Genomic DNA, 17,291 nt, shown 5'->3' on the forward strand with positions numbered 1-17,291 from the left:
TCAATTTGACAATACAAGAAATATCATTTTGCTTCTTGATTTAGTTTTTTTAGGACTGGCATAGTTGCTTCCTCATATGTATACCAGGCTGCCACTTCATTAAACTACTAGTTGATCTGGGAAGATTTGAAGGTGTTTATCTATGCTTTCTATATCTGGAAAGAAAACAATTTATCATTTGTGTGTGTGTATTGGAATGACTTTTATTATATTTGCAGTGAGCTCATGAAAAAAAAAGTTTGCTTAGTTAAGAAGAAAGTATATCATAATTTAATGCACCCTGGGTAATCCATAGTCACTCCATTGCCCAAGTGGTTTTTAATTTGCTCATATTTGATGAGAAGACTTAATAGTATTATGTCTAAATGGCTTGAAAGGCAATATGGTAATTCAATCAAAAGTACTTTGCTTTTCTCTGCAAAATAATTTCATATGGACCTATACCTACTGCTTAGTGAAAAATGTCTAAGCTAAACTGACAAATTGACTCAGAAAAGCCTGAAGAGAGAAGATAATGATCTTAGCACCCCGATTAATATCAGCAAGAGGGAGGAAAGTCATTAGTCATTTGGAAGAAGAATTGGATAATGAGGAAACAAAAGAAAGCAGCAGCAAATCCAGAAAGCAGGTGAGACAGGAAGACAAGTCCTTTAAGAGGAAGGTATTAAAAGATTATTACATAATTAATAGAAGGTTTCAATGACTTTGTTAATAAGCTGCACTGTAGGCTTTTTCTTGTGGTTTCATTAGTTCCAAGACATTTTTTAAAGGATTCTTGAAGCAAGCAAAAGCAGCAACCTTTGGAGGATTTAATACGGCTGGGATTAATTTTTTTTTAAGAATGAAAATAGTAAATTAAAAAGCCACCTGCTGAAAGGGTTTACAATTTGGAAAAAAAATCTAAAAGGAAAGATACACAACAGTGAAAAAGGACACATATTGATCAAATGCAACTAATCAGTATAGTCTCTTCAATTTAGCAGATTTTTTTTAAGTGACAGAAGATGGCATAAAGGACTTTTCTAAATAAACTGAATAAACTGAGAAGTAAGTACACCTTTATTTTGCCTTTCTAAAAGGAGATGAGCAACAAAATCCCTTGCCAATCTTTTAAAGAAATATTTTTTCCTGAACACTTACAATTCAAATAATATGTGTTAAGTTTAGTTGTGGGATCATCAAAAATGTCTATGGCAAAATCCAAAGCACTTAATATCATAATGAATCTCTCATAATGAATTATTTCAGCTACAGAATATGAAGTCTCTGCCCAAAGCAAAGATTTCTTTGACATGATTTACATTGCAGGCCCACTTGATTATTGTAATGATAGATAATGACTTGCCTGGCAATAAATTGAACTATTTGATTTTAATATCTCTTTTGATATTATATTTTTGAAGAAAATTATATATAGACATTCCACATATAAAACTTTTTAAACATTTTAAAATCCTTATTAAACAGTTAACTATTTCCAAATAATTAAAAGAGACTTACATGATATAATATTTGTAAATTTAATATTTAAACCAACCCTAAATCAACAAGTTAATTATCTATTTTGAGATACAGTATCTCAACATTATCTTTCTAGGCAGTACACATTCTGTATTAATTCTGAATAATGCAACTCACTAGCATAGCATTAGTTAGAATTATATAGTAAAACTTTTTAAATAACCTCATTAAATATGACATGAATATAAAACATCCTTGAATCTTATTGACAGCTCTTCAATGCACACATTAACCCAATAGTTCATGCACATGATAGATCCAGTGTCTAATTTATCATGCGGAAGAATGCTTCTGATAATCAAAAGATAAGAGAGAAAATGTAATATATTTTAAAGTGTATTAATTTTTAAATAATAATAAATCACACCCACATTTCTTTGAAAAAGATGCAAGTACTTCATAAATAAGAAAGAAGTCAAGAGGACAGATGATACAAAATATCCAGTGCAAATACAATATACAAAAATTAAGATTCATGTCTTGAATCCTTATGATATGGATGACTCTCACCCTCAAAAACTCAAACCAACTGATGTAACAAAGATAGTACTTCCAATACCTAATCCCAGTTTGCTTCATTGCTGAGCTGAAATCTTACCAAGCCACTTTGGTAGACCTGATGGCAGACTCTTAATAGAAAGTATTGAATATTATAAGTGAGATGTATTTTGAATTGAGCTTCTAGTTCATTGACACCAATCCAAGTTTTCCTATTATAAATAGACCCATCCTGTCATTTCTTTTCCTTTTTTTTTAGATCCCATGAAAGTAAGCATGACATTTTATTAAGTATGATTTATTAGGGCAAGAAGGTTACAACTTCACTATGGTTGTCTATCCCAGAGAGACCATGCATATCTGCCTCCATATTTGCACCAATTATTGATACTGACTATTAGCCTCGTTGGTCTCCATTTTGTAGAACTAAGTTCTCAGAGGCCACATGGTTTTTTTCCTGTTATAAATGCAGGAGTGAATAGAATTCATCTTTGCCCATGGAAAACCAGTAGAGATGGAGGAAGAGCAGTGAGATGAATGAAGAAGTGAAGCAACAGGGAACCAAGCACAAAAATTATAGGTGTTAGGCCCATGGGCATTCTTGTTGGATAGATAGTGATAATCAATCTGGCCCTAGTCTTATGCCCTAGTATGCACAATAAGGTAAACTGAGGCAAGAAGGTCATTTCATTAAGATTTATTCAGAATATTTGGCTAAAAAGAATTCATCTAATTCAAACAGAGAATCCCGAGGTGAAAAGCAGCAATATTTTTTTTTAAAAGTATTATTTTATGATGCACTTCTGAAAAGTAGACAAAAGAAAAAATGTCATTTAACTATTTTTGGGAAAGAGGAAAAATATAGAGCACTGGAGAATATAATTTGGTTATTTCCCCCCCTGCAATGAGAAAAGTCGTAGTGTTCAACTGTGAATATCAGAGCTATTGGGAGAAAGTATAGAGCTATCACATCTATGTTGCAGAAATCAGACAATCACTATGTAGAATTAAACAAATACTGAAAACCGTAATTCTTTGCTGTCATCCAGTCCAATATCATGGCCTAAAGATCGTTACTATTTTACAAATAACATCACCATACCTTTGGGATCATATACTATTAGTGGTTTTCAGTTTCCCTTCTGCAGCTAAGTAACTGCTACATCAGCCATGATATAGAAAAAAAAAGTTGCAAAAATAGGTTTGTGGCTATAATACTGAAATTGCAAGTTGAGCAGTCCCTGGTTAAGTGCTGATATTTGCCCCGACACATTATCCTGCTAGCTAGAAGAAGCACTGTTAATCTAAGCCAAGGTTGTCAAACTCGTGGCCCATGGGCCAGATGCATCACATTGCTGGCCCCAGTTTAGTGAAGGGGGATAAAGTTGTGAAACATCACATGATGACGTATCATCATGAGTGTGACACCCCTGATCTAAGCAGAATACTTAAGAGCTATTAGCTCTGAGTTTCCAAATAGCCTAAATATCTTTGAACTAATTGGGACCTGTAGGTGAAGTTTCATCAGCATCATATATTTGGAGTTTCATCAGCATCATATATTTGGAAAGCAAGTGCCATAATCTTTGTGCTACTGGAGCAGTCATAGTAAAGTCAGCTCTAAAAGGCATGAGAAACTTTGATAAGCATTAACTCAGTTGAACTGGCATCCCTACCTCTGGAAAGTAACCAATGAATTGCTGGGGATAGCCTGTAATAAATTGTAAGGTGCTATGTCAAATGGACAGGAGTGCTCCAGGAAATATAGCATGGAAAAGTATTATTTGGCAGCGGAACAGAAAAAAACACTCTTAAGTCACTTTGACAGTGAGTGGGAATTTATTAGAGAGCAATGTTTTATCTGATTTGGCAGGAGAGCCATGTTGCAGATCCTGTCAGTCAAGGAATGTTGACTGACGGAGTTCATTAGGAATGCCTTTTCTACCATGGCACTGCCCTCTGGAACCTCATCCCTCTGGAAATAAGGTTTACCTCAATCCTGGTGGCCTTGGCCTCACTGAAACTTGTGGCCCTGGGTATGTGACTATTACTTGACTATGCTGAGGTTTTTATATATGTATGTGTTCTGTCTCACCTGTATCCACAGGTGAGAACCCAAAGTTTCAAAGTTATAATACTCAAACAAACGAACACAGACAATGCAGAGTTAAATGTTTCTGTTTACTCAGTCCTTGGCAGTCTTCCCAGAATCTGTCTGGCAAATCCGAGCTGATTATAATTCACGACGCTGCATCCCAGAAGTTCAAATGTATTCTTCCAATCCCAAAATGCACTTTGCTCCAAGCAAAGATTGAGAGCCAGCACGCCTCCTTAAATCCCCTGGAGGGGCGTGTCAGTATCTCTAATTAATCCCTGGCTTGACGTCTCCTTTCAGATTGTGATTGACATTTCAATCTTCTTCTAGTCCTAGCATCAAGCCAACATCCGTCAGTCTCATCCTCATTCGAAGCCTCTGGCTCATTCTGTGGATCAGCTGCTGACATCTGAGGCATGAATGAAGTAGAAGTTTCTGGAGACGACCATCTCTCCAACACTCTCTCATTCTCCTGGCTCACATCTGTGTCCTCTGATACCTCAGACTCCACATTTACAGCAGGCTCAAACCCTCCGTCTTCAGATGAATCAGATTCAAAACCCCTAGCAGGGTCAATCCTTCCAGTCACAACATGTATGTATGTATGTATATATGTATGTATGTATGTGTGTATGTATGTATTATGTTGCATTGGTATATATTTATAAATACATATTTATATCTTATGTCTGTTTCTCTCTGCCTTCCTCTGTCTCTCCCTCTCATCTCTCTACATATACATGTATACATGCATACAAATATACACACACACTTATGTTTGCGATTATGGTTGGAAGAGTTAATGGTAAAAGGAAATTAGGACTCCAAAGAACACAATGGCTGGACATCATCAAAGTTGACAGCCAGAGCATAAGAAAAACTCAAAGAAGGAGTGCAAGATCGGAAGATATGGAGAAACCTGGCTCATAGGATCACCAAGAACTGGATACTGACTTGATGGATAACATTATCATCACATGTTTTTATTTATATTTTATTTGTTTTAATGCTGTGAGCCTCTCATAGTCTATCCCTGCAAAAAATATTGTAAAATCAGCCATGGTCGCGCGATGACCCACTTAACAACTGAGATGACTTACAACTGTAATTCTAGGCTCAATTATAATTGTAAGTCAAAGGTTACTTCTGTTTTAGACTTAAGAACTACTTGTTAATAATTATGATTAGTGGATGGCTTGATCGCAACAGAAAAGTGATTTAAAATTTCATCTTGTTGTGATCTATTCCTTTTAACTTTTCCCCATAAGTATGGACACAGTACAATAGAGATATCCTTATAGCTGTATATTCTGAATTTGTCAAGCAGTATATAGTCCTTTTACAAGTTCAGATTTTTTAGAGAGCTCTTTCCATTCATCTGTTTAAAGAACCGAGAACAGTATATTTTATTGCAAACTATGCACTAAAAAGGAATTGTTGTTTTTGAAACCAGAGCAGTTATGACATGCAATCACAAGGACGATCATAAACCTGTTAGGCCTCTGTATTTACAAAGGGTTTTGGCAACAAACAGGCATTAACTGTGAATGTCTCTCCTTTGTGTTTATAATTTTTCCTATCATTCCACTTGTCTGTAACAGGAGATTTATATTTGCTGATAAGGCTTATTAACAGTTAAAAAGCAAAAATGATAAAAGTTGTATAGAATTTAGCAAACAATTTGTCCAAGTTATATTAACACAGTTGAGATCTGATATTAACACAGTTGAGAAAGTCCAGAAATATTTCACAAGAAGAGTTCTCCACTCCTCTACTCGTTACAGAATACCTTATGCCATCAGACTCGAAACTCTAGACCTAGAAAATCTAGAACTACACCGCATTCGGTCTGATCTAAATATAGTATATAAAATCATATATTGCAATGTCCTACCTGTCAATGAATACTTCAGCTTCAGCCATAACAACACAAGAGCAAACAATAGATATAGAGTCAAGGTAAACCTCACCAAACTTGATTGCAGGAAATACGACTTCAGTGGTCAATGTCTGGAATACTCTACCTGACTCTGTGGTTTCTTCCCCAAACCCCAAAAACTTTAACCTTAGACTGTCTATTATTGACCTCACCCCTTTCCTAAGAGGTCTGTAGGGGGAGTGCATAAGCGCACCAATGTGCCTACCGTCCCTGTCCCATTGTTTCTTTTATTGTTTCTTTTATTTTTTTATTTTTCTTATATGTATCCATGTATTCATAACTATGTTTTTACTTATACCTATTATCTTGTAAGCATTTGAGAAATAAAATAAATAAATAAATAAATAAATAAGTTAAATTGGCCTCGTTGAAGAGAGCAAAAGTATCTATGAACTCTGATAATCTCTGAATACATAGCAATGGATATTTGCTTAGTAAAATATATGACTCTTAGTGGTTCTGATCTTCCTCTCATAACGTCTCAGTGAATCTCAAGAAAGACAGAACTACCATAGAAGCACCCTGAAAGTTTAATTGTTTAGAGTACGTGTTTCTGACTTTTTAGATTCTTTTTTGAAGTGTAGATCTAATTTAGATATTTTTCTTTTTTTTTTCTTTCTTTATATTTTCCACTGCCTGCCAGCCTCCCCATTGAGTGTCCTTGTAAGAAGCTGCCAGGGTGCCTCAGAAATCTCCCTTGCCTTCCTGCCTTCAAGTCAGTGTTGCTAGGAGTCAACATACATGCAAGCAGACCTCCTCCACTCCATCCAATTGGGCAGTGTTGAGATTCAGGGTTTGAAGACAGTGGTCTAGACAGCATATTTCCTGAATGATTACACCACAGCTGTGGCTGGCATCTTCAGAGGAAGTTGGTCTACTATGTAGTCCATAGGCAGCAGATACAGGGACTGACTGGACTCTTTTCTTTATAGTCTGCTGATTTGTATTTAACTGATTTGTACAATATATATAGGGAATACACCAAATGTTAAAAAAGGAGAGTCCTAAGAGCCATTTGTATATAAATGGTGTGTCCCGTTTGCACTTTCAAAGTAGAATTGCAAGAAATGTGGCCTGGTAAGATGGGAAAAGTGAGCTTTAATGTTTCCTTGTTCCCATCTGTCCCAGACTTCAGAGTCGTCTGTCAGCCATCCATTGACAGGAGAGTCTGTGACCGCCTCTTGCCACTAGGATTGCTTTTGCCTCCTCTGTGTTCAATTCTTTCTCTCTACCTTTCTTTACCTTTTGTAGACAGAATTTGCACGTATCTGATTTAGATTTTTAAACACACACACACACACACACACACACACACACACACACTGCCAGAGTTCCTTTAGTCTAAATTGGAAAATCTAACACAAGAAAAAAGAATCTAAGAACTCTGATAATCTATATGATTAATATGATTATGATGAATGTACAACACAAGAATCACAACATGGGCTCCACTTTAAATAGAAACACCAATATATAAAGAAAGGATGGCACCAAAACTCACCTTTGTTTCTTCTTTCTTGTAAGATATCTTATTCAAGATAATAGTCATTGACAGCATGGATACCTTCTGGAATTTTACATTAGCTAGCCTTTGAAAAAGGCACTTTGTAACACAGAGAATGAAGTCCTGCAGTTCATTAAAGCTATAGTGTCTTTTTCAAACAGAGGCATTCACAGGATCTAGTACTTTCTTTGGAATAATCAAAATAGCAGCATAAGGCCTCAAGTTTTGGTCCCCTTTGTGCATTTGTGCAATGTCATAATGCATGTCTCTCAGAGTCTCAAGGCATTTCATTATTTCCCCCCCCATGCTCCTTCTCAATGGATACTGCTGCTTGCAAGGCTGATACTGAACTTCAGTGTGCTTCTTTTGCTTCCTTCCTCCCCACACCCCCAGCAAAATATTGAAAAAGTTGTTCTATGTATGGAAGTCCTTAATCAATGTTCAGGTTAGGCGAATGTTGAAGAATGGAGTTCTATCCTAAGGTACTGGTTTACTTAAAAATCTTTGTTCATGTAATTGTGACTGTGTCAATGAATGAATGAATGAATGAATGAAGCAATCGGTTATAATGGTTTCCAGTTCTGATGGTTTCAATTCAGATGGCAGAAAATATACTTGCTAATTGGAGAAAGGGTGGAGGAGAAAAAGGGGTGGACTTAAAAAGCAATTTTTCTTCTCAGGTGGGTCATCAAATACATTTCTTCTCTCACTTGCCATCTTGATTCAAATTAGCTGAAAACGAATGGAAATATTAATCAGAATCTGTTTCATTCATCTCAGTTATGGGAAAGCAGGTGAACATTAAGCATGATATTTTACAATGAAATTGATCTGTTGTATGAATATAGTTAATTAAGGTTTCAGAACAGCCCATTAAAAGGAAGTCCCACCTAATATGTGCTTTAAAAGCTATTAGGAAAGAGAACTCTTGAATTCATTTCTCTCCAACCTTCAACAGCCTAATGGGGTTAATTTGATATACACCTTCCGTCTCAAATGCATAGTACATGAATGAAATGATAATTGAACTGAGAGATGTGTCTCAAAAGCAAAGAACAAACAAAAATGTTCTTCAGCTGTGGTTTTTAGGCAACTGAAGTACAGGCACCACTATAATAACAAACAATTGTGGCTTTTAACAAATCTTCTAGGGCAAGAGCAAAGGGATACAATTAGTTTTCCCTCTATTATTGTTTTGATCCATTTTTATATTATGCTTTTAATAAGTTATTAGTAATTAACACACTTTAGATAGGCTTTTGGCATTTTTTTCACAGTAGCAGAAATAGTTGCCTTATATGGTCATATGGGAGGTTTAAGAAGTGGTACAGATAAGGAAGTTTACATTGGAAGAATTCATATTCTTTTAAGGACAGATGGGGCTATTTTAGCCTGATATAAGATTATAAAATCAGACAGATGTCAGCTGACATCAGCATCTTTACTGGCAGAATTATCTCCAGTGGATGGAGAAGAAGGAAAATGTGGAAGGAGATTCTGGTAGATTCAAGTATGCAATCTGTTATAGGAATAAGAATCCATGGGTACTGTATTTCTTCCTTTTGCTTTAACTAACTTTTTGGGGGGATACCTATAGACTTAGGTCATACACATTTCCTAGACAGGAATCTAGTTTTCTTCATGACATCTTAATGGTTACTTTCTATGTAACTTCTCATTTGTTTTTCTGATGCAGTAGGACATACACAGCTTCCGAAAGGACATTGCACTGACCTTTTGGACGCTGTGAAGGGGATTTCTGTGCATGAATTGCTTACTTAAAAGTGTTTTGTTGCAAATATCAATTCAGAAATGAATATTCTTCGAGGATGACTGCAGGGAAAAGCTGATTATAGCCCTGATTCCTACAGGGAGAGAGAAAATCAGTCTACAATGTTCTCTCCAGATTAATATGCCTTGTTGATAAGGGGATGGGGGATACAGATGAAAGAAGAATGATCTGAAACCAGCTTTAAGCAAAAATAGTGCTTCAAAGAACTGAATAAAGCTGTGTTTCCTTTGTAACAATTGGATGTGGTTGGATCAACTTTAATAAGGATAGTTTTTTTTATGTGTGTGAGTCAGAGCTATCCACAGGAGAGTCTACTCTATCCTCTTATTTTCTCATTGTTGCTTAAACATTAATAGAACCATTGTCATAATCTGGGACTGTGGTAAAACATAACCTCTAATTATAGCAAAACAATGTTGAAGAACATCGGGCCACCACTCTTACATGTACTAGGTATGCTTGTCAGCCAAATTTCATCTACATTAAGGACATTCAAGAGATAGCCATCCATCTCATTTCTAAGATTTTGGGGAACTAGCAATGCATTAAAAGTATCAATTAACATTTATTAATTGCCAACATTCATTAAGTAACTGTCTACCTTTATTATTACATATATTATTTATTAATTATCATGTATTATTATAACATTAATTAAAAGTACAAATTGACATTTATTAATTACTAACATTCATTAAGTAACTGTCTACCTATCACCTTAATTAGCTACTGTAATTGTTTAGTGTACTACTGTCATTGACCATGCCAGCCAAAAACTCCAAATCCTCCACTACCAAACAACAACAAAAGAATAATATCTCTACCAATGACTTCCCAGACTCCTGCACATGCTTCAGATGTCTTGAAACGATCAATAAAAATGAAAATAACATCAAATGGCACCTATGTGACAATCAAGCCCACCTTGGCTACTTAAACTTAAACAAAAGCACAGCTGATTTCCTAAAAGCATCAGATACATTCCCTTGTCCATCATGTTTTCCTAAGCTAAACAAACTAAGTACCCTGCCTGACAGAGTTGATAGCATAGAATCACTCATTCACTCATTAGAAGAATGCTTAGCAACACGTTTTGAAACAACTATGCAAGCAAGCCTAATCTCTCTTAAAAAAAAATACAGCACAGATAAGCAGATACCTATCAGCTCAAAATCAAATCCCAACTCAACAACCACTACCACAAATACTACCTCAACTGCAATCACAACTACAATCAAAAAAACCATCAAACCACAGCCATAAATAATTACGATGCCATCAAATAATTCCACAAATGATATCCCCTTACTCATCAGAGACATCATGGAACCTGATCAGAAATGTTCAAATGCCATCTTATTTGGTCTTGAAGACACCAATGAATCAGACAACATCACCAAAGTTCGCAATATCGTAAGCAACTCAAATACAACAAACATCTCTCCTGAAGATATCATTGAAATAACCAGAGATGGCCCTGAGTTCAAATACAATAATGGCTCAGTGGCCCCAAGATTTTGTAGAGTTGTTTGCAGAAATGAGTCCAGCAAACATATATTCATTCATACAATAAACGCCATTGCAAAAACCAATCCCAACCATAAAAAACTTTGCTCAAGACCAGACTTATCTATACTGCAAGGAATCAGCTCCCGTGAACTCTGCAGAGAACTCAAAAGACATTTAGACCGGTGGTTCCCAAAGTGGGTGGTATCGCCCCCTGGGGGGCAGTGGGATGCCTTAGGGAGGTGCTAAGAGGCAAGCGGGCTGGCAGAGGGGTGCTAAGAGGTGGCAGGGGGTGCTGGAGGTGGCCCCCTCGCGGGGTGCAATTCAGGGGTGGGATTTTGCAGGTAGCTTGGCTGAACTCCTGCCCCTGGGAGTCAAAGCACTGAAGCATGAGCGGTGCGGGAAACTTTGGCTGGGGTCTCAAGATGAGAGCGACTCTGTCCACTTCTTTCCACTAACAGGCAGCCAAGATACCTGCAAACTGTGAAGTGCTCCTCAAGAGAGCCGATTTTGCAGATAGCTGTCCGAACTCCTATGCAAAGGGGAGCGCAACATTGTTGCACTGCACTAACACGGGGGATGGGGGGAGGTGGCTCATCCCCGAAGCACCAGCATTGCTCCAGCGATGCAGCCCCGAGGATGCTACCTTTGCCTGCATTAAAGTGCGGCAGCCAGAGAAGCGCTCTATTCAGAAGCACTGAACTTCCAATCGGTGCTGGAGGCAGCGCTGGAAGGGAAGATGCAGCACCCGAAGGGGCTCCCACAAAGGGGGAAGAAAACTCTCCCTCTGCCGCCACCACTGCTTTCTCCCCTCTCATAAACCCTGCCAGCTCCTGGGTGTCCTGTTTGCAGTCCCGCCCAAGGACATGCCCCCTGCCCCCCCATTCTGTGTCTATTAGGAGCACCCGAGCCTGGCTTCTGGAGTCCTTCAGGGCACTGGGTGTAAAACCGCATCCAGCTGGCCACTCCTTTGTTTGAAGGGGAGATTTCTAGTTCCTTGTGTTGCCATGTTTTTTTCTCCCATGAACAGTGGAGGAATCAAGAGTTTCACATATTTGTGACGTGGGTCAGAGCCTTTTGGCAAGGTTTCTTGTATTTTATGTTACTGGCCCATTGCAGAGAGGTTGTTGAGAGAAAGAGAAATTGTAATAGAATGGCAAAATAGTTCCATTTTTGTTATACTGGTTGGAGAGTGGCTTCTGATAATCATGAAATGCAAAACAGTAAATGTTTCCCCCTCCTAATCAAGGTGACAGTATTTAATACCTGAGACAATAAGCAGTAGAAATTCAACAATATAGAATGAACCATTTTATGTGACACCTCACTATTGATACTTAGAGACATTTTGCCTGTTAGCAGAGAGAAGCAGCCAGAGTCACTCTTATCTCTTGAGAGCCCAGCCAAAGCTTCCTGTGCCACCATCAGTCAAAATTCAAATTAGTGGTCCACAGGATTTAAAAGTATGAATTTGGTGGTTCCTGGGGTCCAAAAGATTGGTGACCCCTGGATTAGGCCCACCTGCCTGGGCAGAAAATAGGTAGATAGGTTAAGAAAGGGTTGGAGAGAGGGGGAAAGAGAGAGAAGGAACAAGAGAAAGAGAGGGAATGAGAGAGAAAAAGAAAGAAAGAGAGAGGGAGGGAGGAAGGGAAGGAGGGAGGAGAAAGTGAATGGGATAGGGAGGGAGGGAGAGAGAGAAAGAGAGAGGGAAAGAGAAAGAGAAGGAAGAGACAAAGAAAAGAAAGAGAAAAGGGAAAGAAAAAGGGAGAAAGGAAGAAAAAGTATAGACAAAGAAAGAGGGGAGGATGGAAGGAAGGGACAGAAAGAAAGAGAAAGAAAAAAATAAGAAAGAAAGAAAGGGAGGGAGGAAAAAGTGAATGAGATATCTAGTCCAACCACCTGCTCCAGCAGGGTTAAAAGGGTGTGTGTGTGTTTGTGAGTGTGTGCATGTGTGTGGCTGTCAAAACTCCAAAAACAGGTCAAGTAGCTCTGGGGAGGTCAGTCATAAATTAGAACACTTACTAAGCAACCAGCCATTAAACGAGGACCACTTATATTTGGTTTGCCAATCACATGGCCACGTGGCCCTGCCCACCCAGTCACATGACCACTAAATCATGCCTATCTGGTCATGTGACCACCAAGCCATGCCCAGTCAGCAAGCCACGCCTAGCCAGTCACATGCCCACAAATTAAGCCACGCCCACAGAACCAGTTGTTAAGAAATTTGAATCCTACCCCTGGGTGTGGGGCACGGAGGATGAGTTTGTAGCACCAAGGGGGCGGTGGACTGAAAAAGTTTGGGAATCACTGATCTAGACAATGGAGAGAAGGATCTGTACATTGACTACCGTGCTGATTGTATCAAATGTAAGTCACACAACCCACAACTCTGCATCCAACCCTACCTCATCCAATCCACCATCACTCAAAACTAGGCATGCATGCCCCTAACTACTTCAATTCCAACTACAACTGGCCTTAAATGCAAACTACTCAATGCAAGAAGCCTTGTAAATAAAATAGCTAAATTTCTCCTCTTACTAAATATGGCTAAATTCAACATCATATTTGTCTGTGAAACATGGCTCAACACATCTCTCCCTGACTCTATTACCACAGTAAGAAACTATCATGTTTACCAATCAGATTGCGAAATCCATAGAGGAGGTGGTGTTGCTATCTTCTATAAAAAGTCCCTACATCTAAAAAACATCTAAGTTACCCAGGAGCTTGCTCTTCCTGAGACCATCGTCTGTGAACTGTCCTTAAATATCACATTTCGATTCTTATTATGTTACAGACCCCCTGATTATGACATCGAACATATAAACAAGTTAAATTCACTACTAACATGGGTAACATCATGCCCACATGCTTTTATCTTTCTTGGTGATTTCAATCTACCTCATATTAACTGGACCCTGAATGAATCTCTAACTGAACCCACAGATGCAACCTTCTACAATGCTGTAACAAATCTGGGACTGGAATAACTTAGTAACCAACAATATTAGACTTAACAACTGCCTTGATCTCATCTTCTGCAATAGTTCAAATTCAATTTACGGAATACAAATTAAAGAATCCTTTTCCAACAGTGACCACAACATGATTGACTTTTGTCTCAACATACGTCCACATAAAAATCATCACAATGACAAAATCCCCAATTCTAACTTCAAAAAAGGCAACTATGATCTTATAGACAACGATCTCTCATCTCTTGATTGGCAATCTCTATTCACTGGATGCAATACTGTTGAAGACCATTACAACATATTTTTACCTGAAGTCAAAAGAGTCATCAAACTATATGTACCAATAACAACTCCCAAAACCAGAAAAAACAAATTACCCATAACAATAAGGAAGCTTCAATCCAAAAAGAAATCACTTTGGTGGAAAAACAAATCTGGTCACGTTGCCAACTTCAAAAGCTGATACAAAAATTTATGTCACCAGATAAAGACTGAATGCACCAATTATCTCATTAAACAAGAGGAAAACCTTCTACGCACCAATTCCACCCACGCTTTCTACAATTTTGTAAACAACAAACTAAAAAATTCAAGGTCCATCCCACCCATGAAAGGACTTAATGGTAAAGACTGCAATGATGACACCATTAAAGCCAACCTCTTTAACACATTCTTTGGCTCAGTATTTGTAAACAGCAATGGATCAAGCCCAGTATTTCCTAGTCGAAAATCAGAAAACTACACTGATCTAATACATATCGATTTTACAGAAGACTACAAATCTAGAAAAAGCACTACAAATCTAAAACCATCTCTATCTTTTGGACTGGATGGAATATGTGCCTACTTCTTAAAAAAGTTATCCACTGCTATAGCTGAACCTCTAAGCATAATCTTTGAAAAATCTTTCAGGACCAGCTCCTTGCCAAAACTATGGTCACAAATCTCTTCAAAAAGGGAGACCCCAGCCTAGTTGAAAATTACAGACCAATCTATTTATGCTGCATCACCTGTAAAGTCATGGAATCAATTATTAACCAATCTATTATCCACCACTTAGAGACAAACAACCTACTCTCTAATAAACAATTTAGTTTCAGAAAAAAACTATCCTGTAATCTGCAACTCTTACACTGCAAAAACATATGGACTACACAACTTGATCAGGGCAAAGCAATAGACACAATCTACATAGACTTCTGTAAAGCCTTTGATTCAAACTACTCCTAAAACTAAAATCTTATGATATCTCTGGACACCTGCATAACTGGATAGAAGCATTCCTGTCAAACAGACAACAAATGGTCAAAATTGGGAACATCCTATCAAATTCTGAGTGGTGTCCCCCAAGGCAGTGTTCTAGGACCAACTCTCTTCATACTCTACATACATGACCTCTGTGATCATATTAAGAGCAACTGCATTCTCTTCGCTGATGATGTAAAGCTATTCAACACCACAGACAATATTGCTACCCTTCAAAAAGACCTCGACTATGTATCAGAATGGTCAAACAAATGGCAACTTCAAATCTCAACAGATAAATGCTCTGTCTTACATACTGGCAAAAAAAATCAGAAAATAAAATACAAGTTGAATTGTAAGACCTTGTTGATGATCCAAACTCTGTCAAGGATCTTGGAGTACTCATCTCTAATGATCTAAGTGCTAGAGCCCACTGTAACTACATAGCCAAAAAGGCATTAAGAGTTGTTAACCTAATCCTATGTATCTTTTTCTCTGGTAATATCACACTATTAACTAGAGCAGCAGTCGCCTATCGGTGGGCTGCTGCCCACCGGTGGGCAATGAGAAAAATTTGGTGGGCCGCAGAAAAATCTCACCCCCAGAGCACCCCCCCCAAAGCAATTAATCTAGGCTGCGCAGAAACACAAAGCTGCGCTGCCCACATGGCCCGCAGGAACCCATCCTGCCCGCTCACTCCTTACCCGGTAAACTTGCCTGCTAAATTGCTAATTTTCCTTTTTCTGATCATCATCTGTGCTGCTGTGCCAGGAGATTTAGATTAGCTAGGAAGCAGGAAATGGTTGGATTTCTTGCTTTCTAGCTAGTCTTTTGATCTTCAGCTTAGCACAGCCAAACCTCCCTTAGGACTGAAGGTTTGCTTGCAAGCAAATTCAGTGCAGACTCATGGCAAGCAAATTTGAGAGACTGAGCTAGCCAATGGCAGATAGATAGATCACTGAATGATTCTATGAGCAACTCAATCTGCCTGCTTTGCCTGATTTGGGGTAAAAGTTGTTCTTTTTTATAAAAAAATCAATATTTACATGCATGGTGTATTGTGAGTTAATTTTGTGAGTTTGTTTGCAAGCAAATTTTATGTGACAGACTGAGCTAGCCAATGGCAGATAGATAGATCTCTGAATGAATCTGTTATTCTATGAGCAACTCAATCTGCCTGCTTTGTCTGATTTTGGTTAAAAGTTGCTCTTTTTTATAAAAAAATCAAATATTTATATAAATATTTGTAATATTTACATACAAGCCATGCCCAGTCAGTCACATGACCACCAAGCCACACCCACAAATTAGGCCATGCCCATAGAGCTGGTTAGTGGTCCCTGGGATCTAAAATTATGAGTTTGGTGGTCTCTGAGGTCCAAAAGGTTAGCGAACCCTGAACTAGAGCATACAAAACATTTGCTAGACCAATACTTGAATACAGTTCATCAGTCTGGAACCCGCATTACATATCTGATAGTAATACAGTTGAGAAAGTCCAGAAATATTTCACAAGAAGAGTTTTCCACTCCTCTACTCATTGCAGAATATCTTATGCCACCAGACTTGAAATTCTAGACCTAGAAAACCTAGAACTATGCTGCCTTTGGTCTGATCTAAGTATAGTACATAAAATTATATATTGCAATGTCCTACCTGTCAATGAATACATCATGTTTCAACCATAACAATACAAGAGCACACAATAGATATAAACTGAAGGTCAACCACACTAAACTTGATTGCAGGAAATACGACTTCAGCAACAGAGCGGTCAATGTCTGGAATACTCTACCTGACTCTGTGGTTTCTTCCCCAAACCCCCAAAACCTTAGACTGTCTATTATTGACTTCATCCCTTTCCTAAGAGGTCTGTAGGGGGCGTGCATAAGTGCAACAACGTGCCTACCATCCCTGTCCTTATTGTTTATGTTTATTTTTCTTATATGTTTCCATTTCATGTATTCATAACTATGTATATACTTATACCTGTTATCTTATAATCGCTTGACAAAATAAATAAGATAAAATAAACAAAAACATAACATTTTTTAAAATAGTCACTATTATAACATTTATACAAGGCAGCTAAAGTCCTAGCGGAGTATCAGTGGGAACAGTCAAGTTATTAAAGTTTTTTGGGATTATGTCACAAATCTGCTTGTATGGTTCTGGAAACAGAATCCTTTGTATATTACCAGAGTGCATGT

The sequence above is a fragment of the Pseudonaja textilis genome, chromosome 2 (genome assembly GCF_049901715.1).
Source record: "Pseudonaja textilis isolate UNSWEBS1 chromosome 2, rPseTex1.2, whole genome shotgun sequence".
NCBI lineage: Eukaryota > Metazoa > Chordata > Lepidosauria > Squamata > Elapidae > Pseudonaja > Pseudonaja textilis.